Source organism: Halichoerus grypus, chromosome 4 (genome assembly GCF_964656455.1).
Source record: "Halichoerus grypus chromosome 4, mHalGry1.hap1.1, whole genome shotgun sequence".
NCBI classification, from domain to species: Eukaryota; Metazoa; Chordata; class Mammalia; order Carnivora; family Phocidae; genus Halichoerus; species Halichoerus grypus.
In genome coordinates this window covers 181,680,077-181,696,713 of record NC_135715.1, presented here as the reverse complement: position 1 = coordinate 181,696,713, position 16,637 = coordinate 181,680,077, and the positions used below count along the sequence as shown (strand labels likewise).

Genomic DNA, 16,637 nt, shown 5'->3' with positions numbered 1-16,637 from the left:
CAAATAAATAAGTAAAATCTTTAAAAAAAATAAAAAAATTAAAAAAATAAAACATTTCTATCTTTTGTTTCAATAACATTTGTAGGAGTAAAACTGATCTCCCAAAATGTGTGACAGAAGGATTTGAGAGTAATTTCAGCTTTCTCAGGACATTCAGTTATATCTTTTATTTAAAATGAAGGAAATGATAATATATTTTCAACATTTAATTTTTCACCAATAAGCTAGTTCTAACAATCTACCCTATAAAGTTTTAATTAAGTTTAAATTATCTTTCAGTGGAAGAAAAGGATTCCGGATCTATAAATAACCTATTGTACGAACCTCACATGTATATGTATATAACATATATATATGATAAAAATAAAAATGTTTTATCAAACTTATGATGTATTCAGTGATAACTTTCCCCAAATGCAGTATGAAGATTATCCCCTACTTCACTGATAATCATGTTAAATTACAAAATATGTCATAAGAATCTGCCAAAATTCTTGAAGCTGATCTGCCATTATAAAATATGTTGCATTCCTTCTTTACAGGAGAGTATTAAGGTAATTAAAAATATAAATGATATCAAACAAATAAGCAAATATGGCTATGTAATTTAATCTTTAGAATTTGGGACGTCAACTATTTTTTATTTTGCAGGAAAACCAAAAATTCGATCAGCCTACACAGAACCTTTCCCCTGAAAAACCAATGAACTTCAGTATGCATAAAAGCTGCTCATAGTCAGTTTTCATATTATCCCATAATTAGTGCAAAAAACTAAAATTTGGTACATTAGTCTTTGCGTAATTCATACCTTATAACCTAGCTGACTTTTTTTTTTTTTTTTCAGGACAGCAATTTAGTAGCAGGCATAGAGCACAACTTCCAGATTGAACAGAGACAGAGGACTCAAGGAAGAAGTTGCAAGAAAAAAAAACACATACACACACAAAAACAGTTGAATTCCTAGCTCCCTGAAGTGCGTGACCACGTGACAAAGAGCATTCAAGAGTCTTTTTAATTCACTTGGAGAGTTTGAAAGCATTAATGATAATGACAGAAAATCACGAAAGCAAATAAAAAAAAGATATATTTATTAGCTGAGAAAAACAAAGTAAGTAAATCATGCTTAAAATGATTGTAATGAAAGTATGATAAACTGCATTAAAGGATGCACAGAAAGAGATGCAGGACGTGAGGGAATGTAAGGATGCTTCTTGTTTTCTAGTAGAAATTTAATAGATGATGCCTACAAATTATAAATCGGAAGGTAGCAGGAAAAGCTTATTATTTAGAACTGTGGAGGTGGGTATCCAAATAAACTGCTAAAAGTCACTTGTCAGTAGTCACTTGTTGGGGGAGGGGGCATGGGATGAAGAATGGAAGTGAAATAGGGGACTTCTGATTTCAGGATAAGGTTTGTAAAACATTTTGACTTGTAAAACTGCACATGCATAAAATAATTTAATAAAAGATGCTACTCTGATTTAGTATTTTTGTACTAAATTATACTAAATTTATCAAAATTTTGATCTACTAAAATACCTGTTTCACACAATGTTTTCTCTAAATATATGTATATGTCAATCTCATAAACTGTTTAAAACTTCTCAGTTGCCATGACTAAACCTAATCTAATATAATTTTGAACCATTCTTAAAACTTTTAAAATTTTACCTGAAAAATCAACTGTTTCTCATTCCATGGGTCTTTGTGTTTAAAGTTCAAGAATTTTGACATTTTAAAGGTTCAATAGGGGTTATTGCTTTTTGTGCTTATGACTTTAAGTGGCTCGGAAGACTTCAAATTTTCTTTTTAGAAAGTCATCTCACCTCTGAGCAGAGAAACCCCTGCCCCTTAGAGGGAAAGCTTTTGTACAAATTTCAACCAAGAAGAAATGAGGTTAGAGTGGAAAGTATTTGGCAATGATAAATTTTAGCCCTTGCCAGAATTACAGTCATTGAGCTTTAAGTTGGTAAAATTTCATATTGCTATGCTTAATGGAAAATATAATGATGTTCTTTGGATAAATAAGTTAAATTTTATATTAAAGCAGGTAAAAGCGCAGATAAACTTGCCTTCATCAGCTTGCTCACAAATTCTGACTGTATCTTTGTTGAGATTTCTTTTCCTATGTCTTTTTTTACTATGAAGATTATAAAAGCACGAGGCAAATAGCTTAAACCTGAAACAAATTCCATTCTGTTTAGTGACCTGAAACATTTCCCTGGGAAATTTTTACTTGGACCACATGATCCTTGCTTGTTCTTTAGTCCTTCATAACCTGAAACCTTTCAGGGATTTCCATCCTTCTAAGTGAAAAATTATTCTTTGGCTGTAATTTAGAGCCTCTGAAATTCCCACTGGAAATTCTACTTGGGGGTGCCTAGAAAAAAACAAACAAACAAACGTGAGAAATTGCCTTGAGTTATTCTGTAGCAGATGACACTTTGTATTTAAAATGGGGAAGAGATTGCTTTCTTGCACAATACCTATGCTCCATGTAAATCATCCCCTCTGACTGAAGAGTCACTGTAGGGTTCACATTGACCTGGAAGCAATTCAGTCTACAGGGATCAAGGCCAAGGGGAAAGATAGATATGGCATAAGAGCCAATTCATTATGCTAGTCATCCTTTCCCAAAATAAGTGTGCAGTTGCAATCAGGTTAATACGAGCATCAGGGTCACAAAAGCATAAGGAGGCCATGTGAAATTCCAAGGGACAGAGCGACCTGCTCTGTTTGGGTCACATCATGGCAGATAGATTTTCATCTTATGCTGCTTTAGCAACATATTGTGTCAATGAAGGCTTCTTTTCTACAGGCTACCTTCCCAAGGCCCCTCTGAATCCTCTATTTCTAGAGAGTTCTTTTTTTTTTTTTAATTTTTTATTGTTATGTTAATCCCCATACATTACATCGTTAGTTTTAGATATAGTGTTCCATGACTCATTGTTTGTGCATAACACCCAGTGCTCCATGCAGAACGTGCCCTCCTCAATACCCATCACCAAGCCAACCCATCCTCCCAACCCCCTCCCCTCTAGAACCCTCAGTTTGTTTTTCAGAGTCCACTGGGTTTAGGTCTCCAATGCCATTCCCACACTCTTATTTGAGCAGCCATAGGGAGCATAGAAAAAGTGATTTTAAGGATCCATCGGATCCTATTTGATTTCCAGTCTCTGAATTACTCCAACCCATATAGTTTGATTTCATTGACTCGTGCCCTACACCCCCCATTGGAGGCTTAATTACCAGAACCAGTTCTGCCCTAAAGATGCAGCATCTGAACCACCTCTAAGTGTGGGAAGGTAACTAAGCACCACCATCCCTTTTCTCTGGGAATCTCTTCAATGCAAGTGAATTTCAGCCCAGACTCAGGATGACCCCCAGCTCTCTTTGACCTCAGAGTCTACAATCTGTGACTTGTCCAATACACTGCATGCTACATCCAGGAACTTGACTGGATTTTATCCCTTAGAGACATTAAAAGAAACCTCAAACACAAAATGTTTCAAAATGCAGTCATGATCCTTTCTCGAAACCCTCCAAACAGATCTCTTTTTCTGTTCACTTCCATTAAGTGGTGACATTGACTTCTGCCTTAATCAACTAAACCAGAAACAATGGTCTTTTCTGAGTCCTATTTCTTCCATGCCTTATTCCCCACATCCGCTGAATCACCAACTCTCGATAATTCTTACCCTATCCCGTTTCTGCTACTAATTTACACTGTCATCTCCCTCCTATACTGTTGTAAAATCTTCCTTCCTGCTATGCTCACCTAGCCTCCAGCGTTTTCTTACTCTTCATTCTGCCAATGTAAATCACAAATAGGATGACTACAACCTTGCAATGGCTCCCTATTGCCTCAGGGTAAAATTCTTTTTCTTTAGGAAGGCCTGAAAGGCTCTTTTGATCTGACCTGTCTTTGTCCTATCTCATAACCTTTGTTCTACCCAGATGTTCCATTCTTTTTAATGCCTTGTAGATGCTTCTGTTTTCTAAGCAAACTTCTTGTGTTTTCTTTTTTTTTTAAAGATTTTATTTATTTATTTGAGAGAGAGGAGAGAGAGAGAGTCTGTGCCTGCATGCACCAGTGGGGGAGGGGCAGAAGGAGAGGAAGGGGAGGGAGAAGCAGACTCCCCTCTGAGCAGAGGGCCAGACTCAGGGCTGGATCCTAGGACCTGAGATCATGACCTGAGCTGAAGGGCAGACACTTAGGCAACTGAGCCACTCAGGCACCCCCTTCTTGTGTTTTCTAAACAAACCAACTTATCTCAGACTTCTGTGCTTTGCAGGTGTTCTTCCTGTAAAGCCCCTTCTCAATCCACCTGGACCTAGCCTTCTTTCAAAGGCTATTAGGCTTCACCCTCTTGTGGGTCTTCCCAACACACAGTGTGGCTCAAGACAGTCCAATCTTACTGTCCCACTAGGTCATTTTCTTATGTCTTATTTACTCTCAGCCCACTGTATTCTGGCTTATCGTGTTGCTATTTCCAAAAGTGCTTTTGCTAAAACCCAAAATGACCTTCAATCTGCTAAGTCAAATGGAACTTTTTTGGAGTTTAGCTTTCTTGGCACAACTTTTGTGTTGGATACTGTGGATTATGTTCTTGTTTTGGAGCTCTTCGTATACTACTGGATTGTGGGACTCCCACATTATCCTAATTTTCCTTCCTTCCTTCCTTCCTTCCTTCCTTCCTTCCTTCCTTCCTGCATTCCTTCCTTCCTCCTCCTCTGACCAGTCCTCTGTCTAATCTTCCTCTGTGTACTCTCTTAATAATGGACATTCTTGGGCTACATTCTTAGCCCACCAGCTTACTTACCACCTCAATCTTATCCACATTGATAAATCTTACACTTATCTACAGCCCATTAAACTTCTCCATCCAAAAATCAGACAAGAGCCTGCCATCCAACATGCGTGAAACTGAGCTGTCTTTTCTGCTAATATCAGCTTTACTCCTCCACTCCTTTAGTAAGTGAAATCAAAGTTGTCCAATCATTCAAAATAGAAACCTGAGGTTTTCCTTGATCTCTCATTTTTCCTAAATCTCTAAACAATCACAAGGTCCTGTAGAATTCCCCTCAAACATGTGTTGACTCTATTGCACCCTCTCTGCCATAATGTTCCTTCTTGTTAGACTACTGGGCACCCTTGCAACTGGCTATGTGTCTTCCCCTGGACCTGTACAACCCCTCCTCCCCAGAACTGCCAGAGACATCTACCCTCAGCATATCACCTCCCACATCACTCCCTTACCCACACTTCCTCAACAGTTCCCTCTTACTTACAAGAGACTGAAGTCCATGCTCATCAACATCTCAATATAATTTATCTCCATCTTCCTTTCCTATGTCATCTCTTGCACCATCTACCTCCCACTTAATCAGCATCCACAGCGAGCCACTTTTAATTATCATGTCCAATATGGTGCTCTTTGTGTCTATGCTTTAGTTGACATTAACACCTCTCTCTGAAGACTCGGGAAGTTTCTTCTGCCTCCCACTCTTACTTCCAATCCTATTGCATTCACCTACAGATTGGATCATGTTGCTCTCTTCCTTGCTTTCTCCCATAAAGGACTCATTACTTCTACCTGTGTTCCAGACACACCCTTTCTTTTCTCCTCTGCAATCTGGCCTCTGAAATTATCCCTTGCTTTTATTCATGGACATGATTTCCAATTCCACTGCATATTTCCCTTCAACCTCCACATGTGATTTCCTCTTCCAATGTTTTTAAAAGTCTTTCTTTGATTGTACCTGCATTTCTTTTCTTTCTTTTATCATCACACATACTGGAAGAGTGTGGCTTCAATTCCCTTTCTCCTGCTTACTCCTCAGCCCACCGTAATGTCATTTCAAATTGCAACACATAGTTGAAACTGCTTTCTCAACCTCCCTGATTATCTACTGATTTTAAACTCAGAGATTGAATTTTTGTCCTTATCCTATTCAATCCCCCTGAATTAACTGAAATGAATGCAGGCTTCTCTTCTCTGATATTCTCTTTACTGTGGTTAAACTACAGCACATCATCCTACTTCTTCTGTATCTACCATCCTGCCTTCTCCTCCTCCTTCTACTTGTCCCAAACACAGGAATCCCACTAAGTAACTATTCCCTCTCCTTCTCTCCTTCTTTTCTTATACTGGAGCTTCAGCCTCACTTCTCTCCAAATGAAACCCAAACATGTACTTATTAACGTCTACTTATTTTTCAAATCTGTGTTTCTAATTTGAGTATCCCTCAGATTCAGAAGGGATAAAAGGACCTAATTAAATCTCACCTTGTTCTTCCCTCAATGATCCTGTTCTCCTGTGTCTTCCATATCAACTGCTTTAGAGCCTTACATTCATCTTTTCCCCACCCTCCATATCCAGAGGATATTCTAGTGCTGTTGGTCCTATGTCCACACTGCCTCTTACACCCTTTTTCTCCTTTTCATTCCTGTTGCTGTGACATTGGTTTATAGTCTCTCTTTTAAGCTTTTAAAGATTTTATTTATTTAATTATCTGAGAGAGAGAGAGAAAGAGCACAAGAGGGGGAAGGGGCAGAGGGAGAGGGAGAAGCCGACTCCTGGATGAGCAGGGAGCCTGACAGGACATGGGGCAAGGCTTGATCCCATGACCTTGAGATCATGACCTGTGCCAAAGGTGGCTGCTTCACCAACTGAGCCACCCAGGCGCCCCAAGCATTATATTCTTTTAAGCTTTTTAAAAGAGATGCCTCATTGGCTTATCTCATCTCTCCAACCTCTTCCATATGTTACCATCATTACCCTTTCCAAAAACCACGATCTGTTCACATCATTTTCTTGCGTACAGATCTGCTTTCTTTCCTATTGTTAATAAAATCAGATTAAAACATAAAAATTATAAAAAAAAAATCACCGTAGTTCAAGATTAACATTTCTCATCATCTGAATCAATCTCTTTCACCAGCCTTGATTTTTCCAATTATATCTCAAAATTATTAGAACACTAATTGTTTCAAAACTTGAGCTTTACATATCGATGTTATTTCTGTATCTAGAAGTAATAATTAGGCAGTTGCTATATGCCAGATTCTATGATGTGTATGGAGGATACATAATAAATAAGACAAAAACTTCCCTTAGTATTTATAGAGATCAGTTCTAGGGCAGAAAAAATAAAATAAATACATAAATAAGTAAGTAAATAAAGCATATTACATGCTATACTAGAGGAAATGTTAGATTTTAAATGTGAATAGTAAGTCACCTTACCTCATGCTTGTGGTGGTAGTGATGATGGTATGTTGGGTAGGAAAGTTGGTTACAGAAGTAGGCACTATTTAAACTGAGTCAATTAAAGATGGGGAAAATGGGTGAGTGTGCTGATTCTGAGCAAGAGAAAATGGCCACACATAATATAACAATTAAAGATGTTCAATGTAGTTATTGCACGGGATCCAAAGGGAAGAATGCTTACTGTGGTGAAGCTTGTCGGGTGAGAAAACACTAGATAATGAAAGTACTATCAACCAACACAAGTACCTTGGACATCATACAACAAACAATTGGAAGTCCGTTTTAAACACGGGTGTGCTAGAATCATATTTGCAGTGGGAAGAATCATTCTGGCTGCAGTGTGAAGGATAAAATAGAGAGAAAAGACCAGAGGAAGTGGGAGTGCTCAGGAACTGTTGCAGAAATTCTTGGGAACAACCACATTGACCTTACCGGGTTCTTTGTTACATGAACAGAGAGGTGGATTGGTATAGAAAACAGTTACGAGGAATAAAAATCAGGATTTGGTGATGACTTTATTGTTGTTGGTATCCAATTAAGTAGAATAGATGATAGTCAGTGGGCAGGGGATATATAAGTCTGGAACTCAGGAAAGGGATCAGCGCTTGAGATGTAGATTTGTAATTCATTAGCATATAGGGTTAGCTAAGCTATGGAAGTCAATGAGATTGACTTTTAAGAGTGGTTGAAACAAGAGGGCAATGGTGGTTCTAGGAAGGTCAGAGAAGCTGTTTCAATAAAGAAGGAGTCCAATATAGTCAAATATAGCCAAGAGGAGAAATAAGGATTGTTTTGGGGTTGGGGGAGGGAGCATGCAGTGTCAAGGATATCATTAGTGGAAGCACTTTCAGTAGAGAGTTGAGATAGAGGTTACTTTGCTTTGTTTATTAACATGCCTTCATGTCCATCTCTTGGATGGGACAGTAGGCAACAGTCCTGGCTGTGTACTTGGTGGTGGTTGTGGGAAGGGGCAAGACTACAGGCCACTATACCCTACTTCTCTTTTTGACCATAAGTACAAGTCAATTTTGACATTTTCATCTTTTGAAATCCCAAGGAGCCTATGAATGATAGTGGCAGCAAAGCCTCTTTTAAAGTGTGATTATCCTAGGCTCTCTGCCATAGCCGATTGTCCTAGGTCCCACCCTCTTCTAAGGCTAGAACTACCTGCCATCTCCTCTTTGTTGAAATTCCATTAATTTTCAAGAAATAGATCAAATATCACTTTCCCCTAAAGACATCCTGGCTTCATAAGAGAATTATTGCTCTTATTCTGTGTTCTCAGAGGATTCTGTATATAAATTCATTAAGTGTTTAAAACATTCTCCTTCATAAAATAGTTATATATGTAGGTCTGCTTTCCCCTCTTGGGACACTGTCTTATTTATCTTTGCATCCCAGATCTCACTTAGTAAATTGAGATATTTAATCATTGTTTATCAAATTAAGTTGAAATGTTTATATAGCATGGTTTGTCTAATTACAATAAATTATTTTAAAAGTCCAGATTCAGGAGAACTACATTTTTGTGGAGAAGAAAATAAATATGAGACAGTTGAGATCACTTTTGCTCCTTTCTCATACTATGATGGCTACTACCTTCAAGTGTAGTTCTAAATCAGGTAGAGCTCTACTCTTTGAGTCCGAGAAAGGCTTAGCTAATACTTTCCTGCATACAAAAGGAAGAGACTCAGTAAGTAATATTTTGTGACTATAGTCTGTGAGCAGCATTCTGAAAAGTGCACAGTAAGCTTGGATCTGTCTCTAAACTGAATTTGCTTTGGATAGGAAGCTTACATCATACGACAGATATAAGACTTGCTCCTAGAAGTGATGGTCTAATTTATAATCTTCACCTTCAAGAACGTATTGGAGCTGAATTGTGCCCTTATGTAAAAAAAATTCTAAGCTTGTGCTTAAACGAAGTTTATGTTTCCTGCCAATCTTCTGCCTTTAAAATTTTAATTTTATTTACATGGTCGCAGACCTAGAAAAGTTACATTTAGCACTTTAAGCTGATTATTGCCAATACAATGTTGGATTTGTGTCATGGTTTCTTGGCAGTAGGGCAACATTTGAAATCAAGTGTCAAATGGATTCTCAGTGTGCACGAATATCATAAAATCTGAATATCAACTAAAAATTTATGTAACTTCACATTGTAGTCAATAGCCTTAAAGAAGTTGTGAATTGCTAGATTGTTTTTCCTTTCTATCCAAACTATTGCCTTTCTGTGAGCAAATTGATATTTGGCAGAAGACTTGATGAAAATAAGTAGTATTGGAAAGTGCTTAGAATTCTTAAAATGTGCCCGTGCTTTAATTGCAATTTGACCCCATTCCTCTTCCCACCAGACAGAGCATAGAGCAAATGATATGATGGATGTCAAATGCAGATTCATAATTCACCACAGTTGGGAACACTTGTAATGGTGCATTTTCAAACTCAGTGAAAATGCCCAAGCAGATCAGCATCTCATTCAATAGAGTCAGTGTTGATATAATGGAGTGTTTTCTTCAGTACATTCAGTGAAGAAGAGTAAGGGCCAGGCTCCAGTTATTTCTTATGGTGGTGGAGGTTTGTTCATAAATGCAAATGGGGACATGAATCAAATGTGTGTCCTCTCCTATAGACAGAGAGAGAGACCGTGTGTGTGTTTGAGAGAGAAAGAGGGAGAAAGGGAGGTGATTCTAGAGAAAAACCTATATTTATGTATTAAAAATGGCTTAAGTTTCCTCAATTGTTACACAAGAAAGAGAATGTCATTGAAAAACCGAATACTTGTTTGTGTTAGGGTTTTGATAACATATTTTAATGAATGAGTTCCCTGTCATCAATGCTTTAATTAGAATATTAAGCAAAAATCTAATAAAGTGGAATCATTTCTTCAAACTAACAATGAAACTTTGCTTATATTTGTTTACCATGGAAACTGGCCATAGATATGTCTAAAAACGGTTCACTGAAAGTTTTCCATGAATAAATGATTTTTCCCCTCTGTGTCTAAATTCACTGCCAAAATATCTGGGACTGGACACCTGGGGCATTTGCTTCCTTCTTGCGCCCAGGCATCCTTCTCATTTCACATACCGTTGACCCAATCAATTCCATCTGTTATAGTCAGAACCCACATACAGCCAAATTCAAAGTGACCAAATTTGGCCTTGATGTCCACTTCACTTCCTGCTTCATCAACCCACTGGGTGGGGCCCCTCTAAAGCTCCCCACTTCTATGGAGGGAGGCATTCTTGATCTTCCTCTGCCACCTTTCACTAAAGCCTCAGGTAGGTTTCAGTCAGGTAGGGCTCATTGTGAATTTTATCCTACTGGTACTTTTCCAATGTCTTTGCATTTTTATCCAGGCTCTGACTGGGGCCTGAATGGTTCTGCTTCCCATTATAGGATTCCCAGGTATTGATTCCCATTCCGTGGGCATTCAGCACCATGTGACCGAGGTCCACCACAAATCTCTCTCCCCTTCACCTCTCTCTCTCCATATATATATATATATGAGAAATATATATATGTATATACTCTTCTAAGGTATATATTCTTCTAAGATATTCTTCAAATATATATATTTCAAATATATATATTCTTCTAAGCTTTTCTTGGAAAGACCCTCCCCTTCCATTCTATTTGTTCCCATTATTGAAACCTAACTGTATTCTGTGTGACAAAACAAACCATTAGATCCAACGTGAACCTAATTCCAGGGTCTTTTCTCCCGTTTTTTTTTTTTTTTTTTTTTAATATGTGCACACAATTTTTATGGGCTTCACCTCTGTTACTATTGGGCACACAATTCTGCTGAAGCCACAGTTATTTTGCAAGTCAGCAAGGACTTCTCCAGCACTGGGTTGGAGTTACATTGGTAACTTTGCTCTAAATTCCCTCTTTAATGGAAAAAAACATGGACGGAAGGCGGAGGAGCATAAATCTTGCAAGTTGCCTTTCTGAGACCAGCCAGAACTAGCCCTAAATGCAGACGCCGTGCGCTCCTCGCTGGGCTGCTGGCGGCTGTATTCTTCTCATTTCGATTTCAACAAGTAGTCCCAGCCAGAGAAGCATTAGAAGGTAATAGGGGATCAACCAGTTGTTAATCCAGTGGTGACTTCGGTTTGGGGTTCATTTCTTCAAACGGCCAAGCTGCGTGTTGTTCCGTGATCGAGTGCCTTTGTCCTGACAGCGCTTTTCATTTTGTACCTTTCACCATTGTTTTTGGCCGCAGATCAAGCCTCACATCTTCTGGTCATAGAATTCCTTTCTGCGGGCTCCACTGCAGGCTCAGGCCGCCGCGTAACCTGAGACGCCTCAATTTCCCAGCAGACAGCACATTAAAGGGAGGTCTGCCGGCCAGCTGCAGAGACAGGTGTTGTTCTCGCTTCATTTATACCCGCCCCCATTTATTTGTCCTAAGAATTCCTCTCCCAGGCTTCACAACCGCTGAAGGAATCGGGCAGATTTTGTAGGCGCTAGAGTGTGGGATTAAAATGCTTCACCTGCTTGGTAGTGTAGCTTGGTGAACAATGCTTCCAGATTGTAGCGCGATCTTTCTGTTGTTTTTGCCCTGCCCTCGTTAGGGAGCGAGAGGGGCTGCGGGGCCGCTCAGCGGTCCACCGCACAGTGTGTTTGCCGACTCGGATTCCATCACTGCTCTTTGGAGAGGGCTGACTCATGCTGCTTTCTGAGAAACTGGAGAAGTCCAGAAAATGCTCTGATTATTGTCCTTTTCTCATCCATATTGCAGAGCCATGAAAACCTGAACTGGTTTCGTCCTATCAGATTGAATGTTGGTAGGGCAAATCCAGATCGATTTTTATAGCGCTATTATGTAAGTGAAAAGGGTCAAATATCATAGTACTGTTGTTTCAAATATATCTTTGGGGAGTGTCGTGATTTTCATTGGACAATGAGCCTATAGGGTGAGTGAGGTGCCCACATGTGGCCTGTCTGGCACGGACCACCATGATCCATTATTAGGTCTTCTCCTATTAGCAACTAAGCTGCAGGTGTTTATTTCTCTTCCTGATCTGAAGTTTAGCTGTGAAAATCCCTCTTTGAGTGGCCTCAGCTTTTTATCACAAGCCACACCCACGTTCAACCCTCTGAGTCTCCTCACATGGGCTTGGGTAATCTGGTTCTTCTCTCCTTTGCAGGATTTGAGGTGAAAAGGAATATTTTTCACAACTAGACTAAGGGCTGGATAACATAAATTACTATTAGCCACCATTAACAGAAGATAACTACGTTTGTGACTTAGGTAAGGTGGAATAAGTAGATCCTATGCATCGGTGAAACCAGATGACTGTGACTTACGATCCTTCCTTCCTGACACTCAGAATCGTCTCTTTCAAGATGTTTGGATGGGACACGGGCCACCTAGGAGAGAGTATCCTGTTCCTGTCTTCCAAAACTCCTGGAAGCTGGTCCTTAAGGAAAGTGGCACGTTCTTCATTCAGATGCTGTCAGCCTCCTTGGACTCTGCCTTGCTTCCTTCGTGCAGGAAATCAGATAACCCAGGATGGTAGCAAGACTTCGGAAGTGGCCTTCCACCACCCTGTCACTTGTGGCCTTTTGAAAACACTGTGTCTTTACTATGTTCGGAAACTCCATGCCACCACAAAATGCCCTGCATTCCAACCACAAACATTACGAGGCACACTCCTTGCGCACGGAGCTCTTGTAGGCCTTGGTGTCTTTGCTGGGACATTTCTTCTGTCCATGCTGCTTCGTCATGCCCTCTTTTCTCCCTTTTTACCGGGTGAATTCCTACTTTCCTCGTAGCCCCACATCAACCCTCCCAACCTTTCCTAAGCAGTGCTAGACACTTCCTTCTCTCTTGGTCTCTTTCCTACACCTCATTTTGTCATGTATTACATGATTTTTGCTCTGATCATTGTTTGCCTTGGATCATTTGTTTTATGTGTCTCACGAGAGCATGCATTTCTTGAGGATCAGGATGGTGTCCTATTTATTCATCTTTGTGAACATAGGTCATTCTTGACACTCTTCCCCCCTACCTAGCTCCCATGCGGCTGCCTGGCAGAGTCCCAGACACATAGTAGGTGCTCAGTTAGTATTGGTTAAATTTATAAATGAAGACATGAGTGGATAAAGCCACACTTATAATTGATCTTGAAAGGTTTGGGAGGACCAAGGCAGTCTCTAAATCTGCGAAAGGGACAGTGAATGCGGGGCATAGAGAAGGAAGTCTCCTAACTCCAGCTGCCTGTTCTCTGGGACTTTACACCAATGGATTAAAATGGACTAGTGTTACCGTTTAGCCATCGTCTTCCTTTCCATCTATTTATTGCTACTGTGTTCAGGAAGGGCACATGATAAGTGAGACAATGTAGGAAATTCATAGCATGGCATCCTACCTCCCCGAAAAACTGCTGACCGTGGTCCATTTTATCTAGTAGTTCACATTTACAAGTAAAAGATTTACCTTTGCTTCAAAATAAAATGAGGATTAATATATTGGTGCCCCATAGGTAAATATCAAGGAGCACGGTGTTTTTCGTCTTGTGCAGAAAGTAGTTAGTTTTGATCCCATGGTATTCATGTGCTGGTCTGTTCTATCTTTCTTCTCTCTCTGCTCATCTCACAGAGCTATAGGCAAACTGTTCTGGCAACTTTCAAAAACACTCAGAACAATCATAGAGAAAGGGGTGCTATGAAATCCCAGTTTTACAGGGGAAGAAAGAGAGGCTCAGAGGTCAATAACTTACCCAAAGGGCACAGAGCTGGTCAGTGGCAGAGTTGGAATTTAAGCCCAGTCAGACTGGGTCCAGGGCTTGTGCTATCAACTGCCACGATAAGCTATCTCTTGTTCAGAAGTGGACTCCACACTCTATGGAGGACAAATCATTTATAGGGAAGGAAACTGAACTGATCATTTAAAGGATCCCTGCAAATGCTCCATAAAAGCATAAAAAGGAGAGAAAATTAATATTTTCACAGACCCTGGGAAACTTGTTCATGTTCACGCGATTTGTACCTTGAACTAAAGTAACTGAATATTTCCTGCAGTAAGTAACTAGTTCTGTAACTTGGAAAAAATCTCTGACTCCGCTTAACTCCTGCAGAGGACCATGGCATATGGCCTACATGCCCGAGAGTTTAAGTCAAGATACACTGACATAGTAAAACTATTCTTTTGTTGTTTTACTCTTTCCTTCCTGCTTGGAAAACTTTTCAAGTTTAAAGCCATCTACAAATTGTAATTTTTTCCCTAGAAAGCAGAGGTCACAGAGATAAACGTCAGCTGTCAGAAGAGCCGCAGATGAAGGTGATATTCATTTCTAATGGTTTCTGAGAAGAGAGACCATCAGAGTGAAATCCAGTAATCCCGCATTTCTGATCCCATGCCTACTGAGACGCTCAAACTTGAGTGCAGACCTTGGTAAAGTACTGAGTGCTGAAAGGTAGCTCTGTCTCCTGGGGGATCTGGAATGAGATCTAGTAGAAAGTTTCATTCAAGTTGAATGGAAAACATAAAAGAGAGTGTTCTATGGAACTCAGAAGTCTGGCAGTAATGGATTTGCTCCATGTGTGAAAGACTGGAATAAGTGTTCTTCCCACGGTTGATTTATTAATTGGTTTATTAAGAAAGTCCTACAAGTTAATATTTCACTACCTGCTTGAATATAGTTATAAATTCCTAAGTAGAGAGTCCACAAATCAAATAGAAACGGACACTCCAGTACCCATCAAATGATGTTTTCACATTTATCTACATATTTGCCTATAATCGAATAATTTCCTAAGAAATAGTCGTGTGCCTAATTTGAGTAGAATGCTGCATTTTAACTTTGTTTTTAAATTTAGATAGTTCTAAAGATGATCCTGAGTCAATTTATGGGGAAATTATTATACTGCTTCTTGGAATATGCCTGTCTAAATCTATGGTGTGAAATGCACCCATTTCTGAAAGGATTCCTTGGATAATAGTCTCTCATTTTATGAAATTCCATGGCACACCATAGCATGACTGAATAAATTATCCTCTGGACATAGCCTAATTTCCCATAGTCCTAATTCTGAATGATTTTTCAGATTTTTTTTTTTTTTCAGGAGGAGAAATGTTGTAAGATTATGAAATCCATGATTTTACTGATGAACAAAATTGTACCTGAACTGTCTTAAAAGTGCTTCTTTTCATTAAAAAAAAAAAAAAAAAGCTACAGCAAATGAAAGGCATCTATTATATAACTCCCTGGAGTGGATCCCTCTCCTGTTAACTCAAATTTTCAGGAAGCTTGAATTCCTCCAATTCCATTTTAATGCCTTTTTTCCCCGTCTCACTCTGTTTCAGTGGCAATGAAGAACAGCTGGACACCATCCTCTGTGATAATAACCTTCATATAGTGGAAACCCGAATGGTTTTGGACATGGTACTCACAAAAACATCTCCTTGCATGATGTCGCTTATTTGGTATTTCCCCCTGTAAATAGCTAGATTCCTTATAGCCAGCCCTTCCAGCCACGATCACATTTTGGCTCTGTTCAGTATAATGCAAGCATTTTCTGCCCCGTCTATTCAGGAATGTCTTCCGAGGAGGTTTCACAATAAAATTTATTGTGTTTAATTTATGACATACAATGTAAGAAGAATGGAATGCCTTTCTGTTAGGATTTGCATTGATAATGAAAGGTTACCATAGTGCCGGTCCGCTTTTACCAAATTTGCCAAATTCTGAAGGGAATGCCAATTAGAAGGTGGTAATGTTTCTCACTGCAGCAGATTGAGACCAATACCTGGTGGCGAGGACCCGTCACTGTTGGCTGGACCTTACTTCTAATTGGGAAAGAAGGCAAATGCTACATCAAATAGTGTTTATGAAGTGATATCAATCATTCCAAGTAAGAGCCACACCCCAAGGAAGCTGAGGAAGTGATTCAATCTTTCTGAGGTCATCTTTTCTATTAACATCGGGGTAGCCAAAAGTCTGAAAACGCTCACATTTTGCTCTCTTTAGGAAAAAACAACATTGATTTTAGAGGCTTTTGTTATGGAGGCCAGGGGGATTTTCCCACTGCAGCTAAGAGGAAGCTGGGTTTGGATTGGGAAGCCAGACATTTCTTGGCCTGAGTTTCTCACTTGAATGGGATTCTAGTTTGCCCCCTCCTCACCTCGCCAACCCCCAAGCAGCTAGAAGCCCCACCTCCTCCCTTGGACCATATGGGGAAGCTGGCTCAGTGGCTGTTATTCTACTGACTCCAAGTTCACGCAGCTGTTCATTCCCTGCTTAATGTACCGGTAATTACAGCAATGTGCTCTTCTCTTTTTCCAATCATGTAACTTTTTTCTAATGGAAAATGATTTGTTTTTAACAACTTCCATGCATTTTGTTCTTT

General features: G+C 39.5%; 1 long non-coding RNA gene across 1 annotated transcript; it reads left to right on the top strand.

The window, feature by feature from the left end:
• The first annotated feature begins 11,005 nt into the window (after window positions 1–11,005).
• On the top strand, window positions 11,006–15,875 carry LOC118523855 (uncharacterized). Its single transcript, XR_004911294.2, has 4 exons — window positions 11,006–11,351; window positions 11,506–11,646; window positions 12,434–14,682; window positions 15,595–15,875. It is a non-coding gene; the product is annotated as an uncharacterized LOC118523855 (long non-coding RNA).
• Window positions 15,876–16,637: the final 762 nt, after the last annotated feature.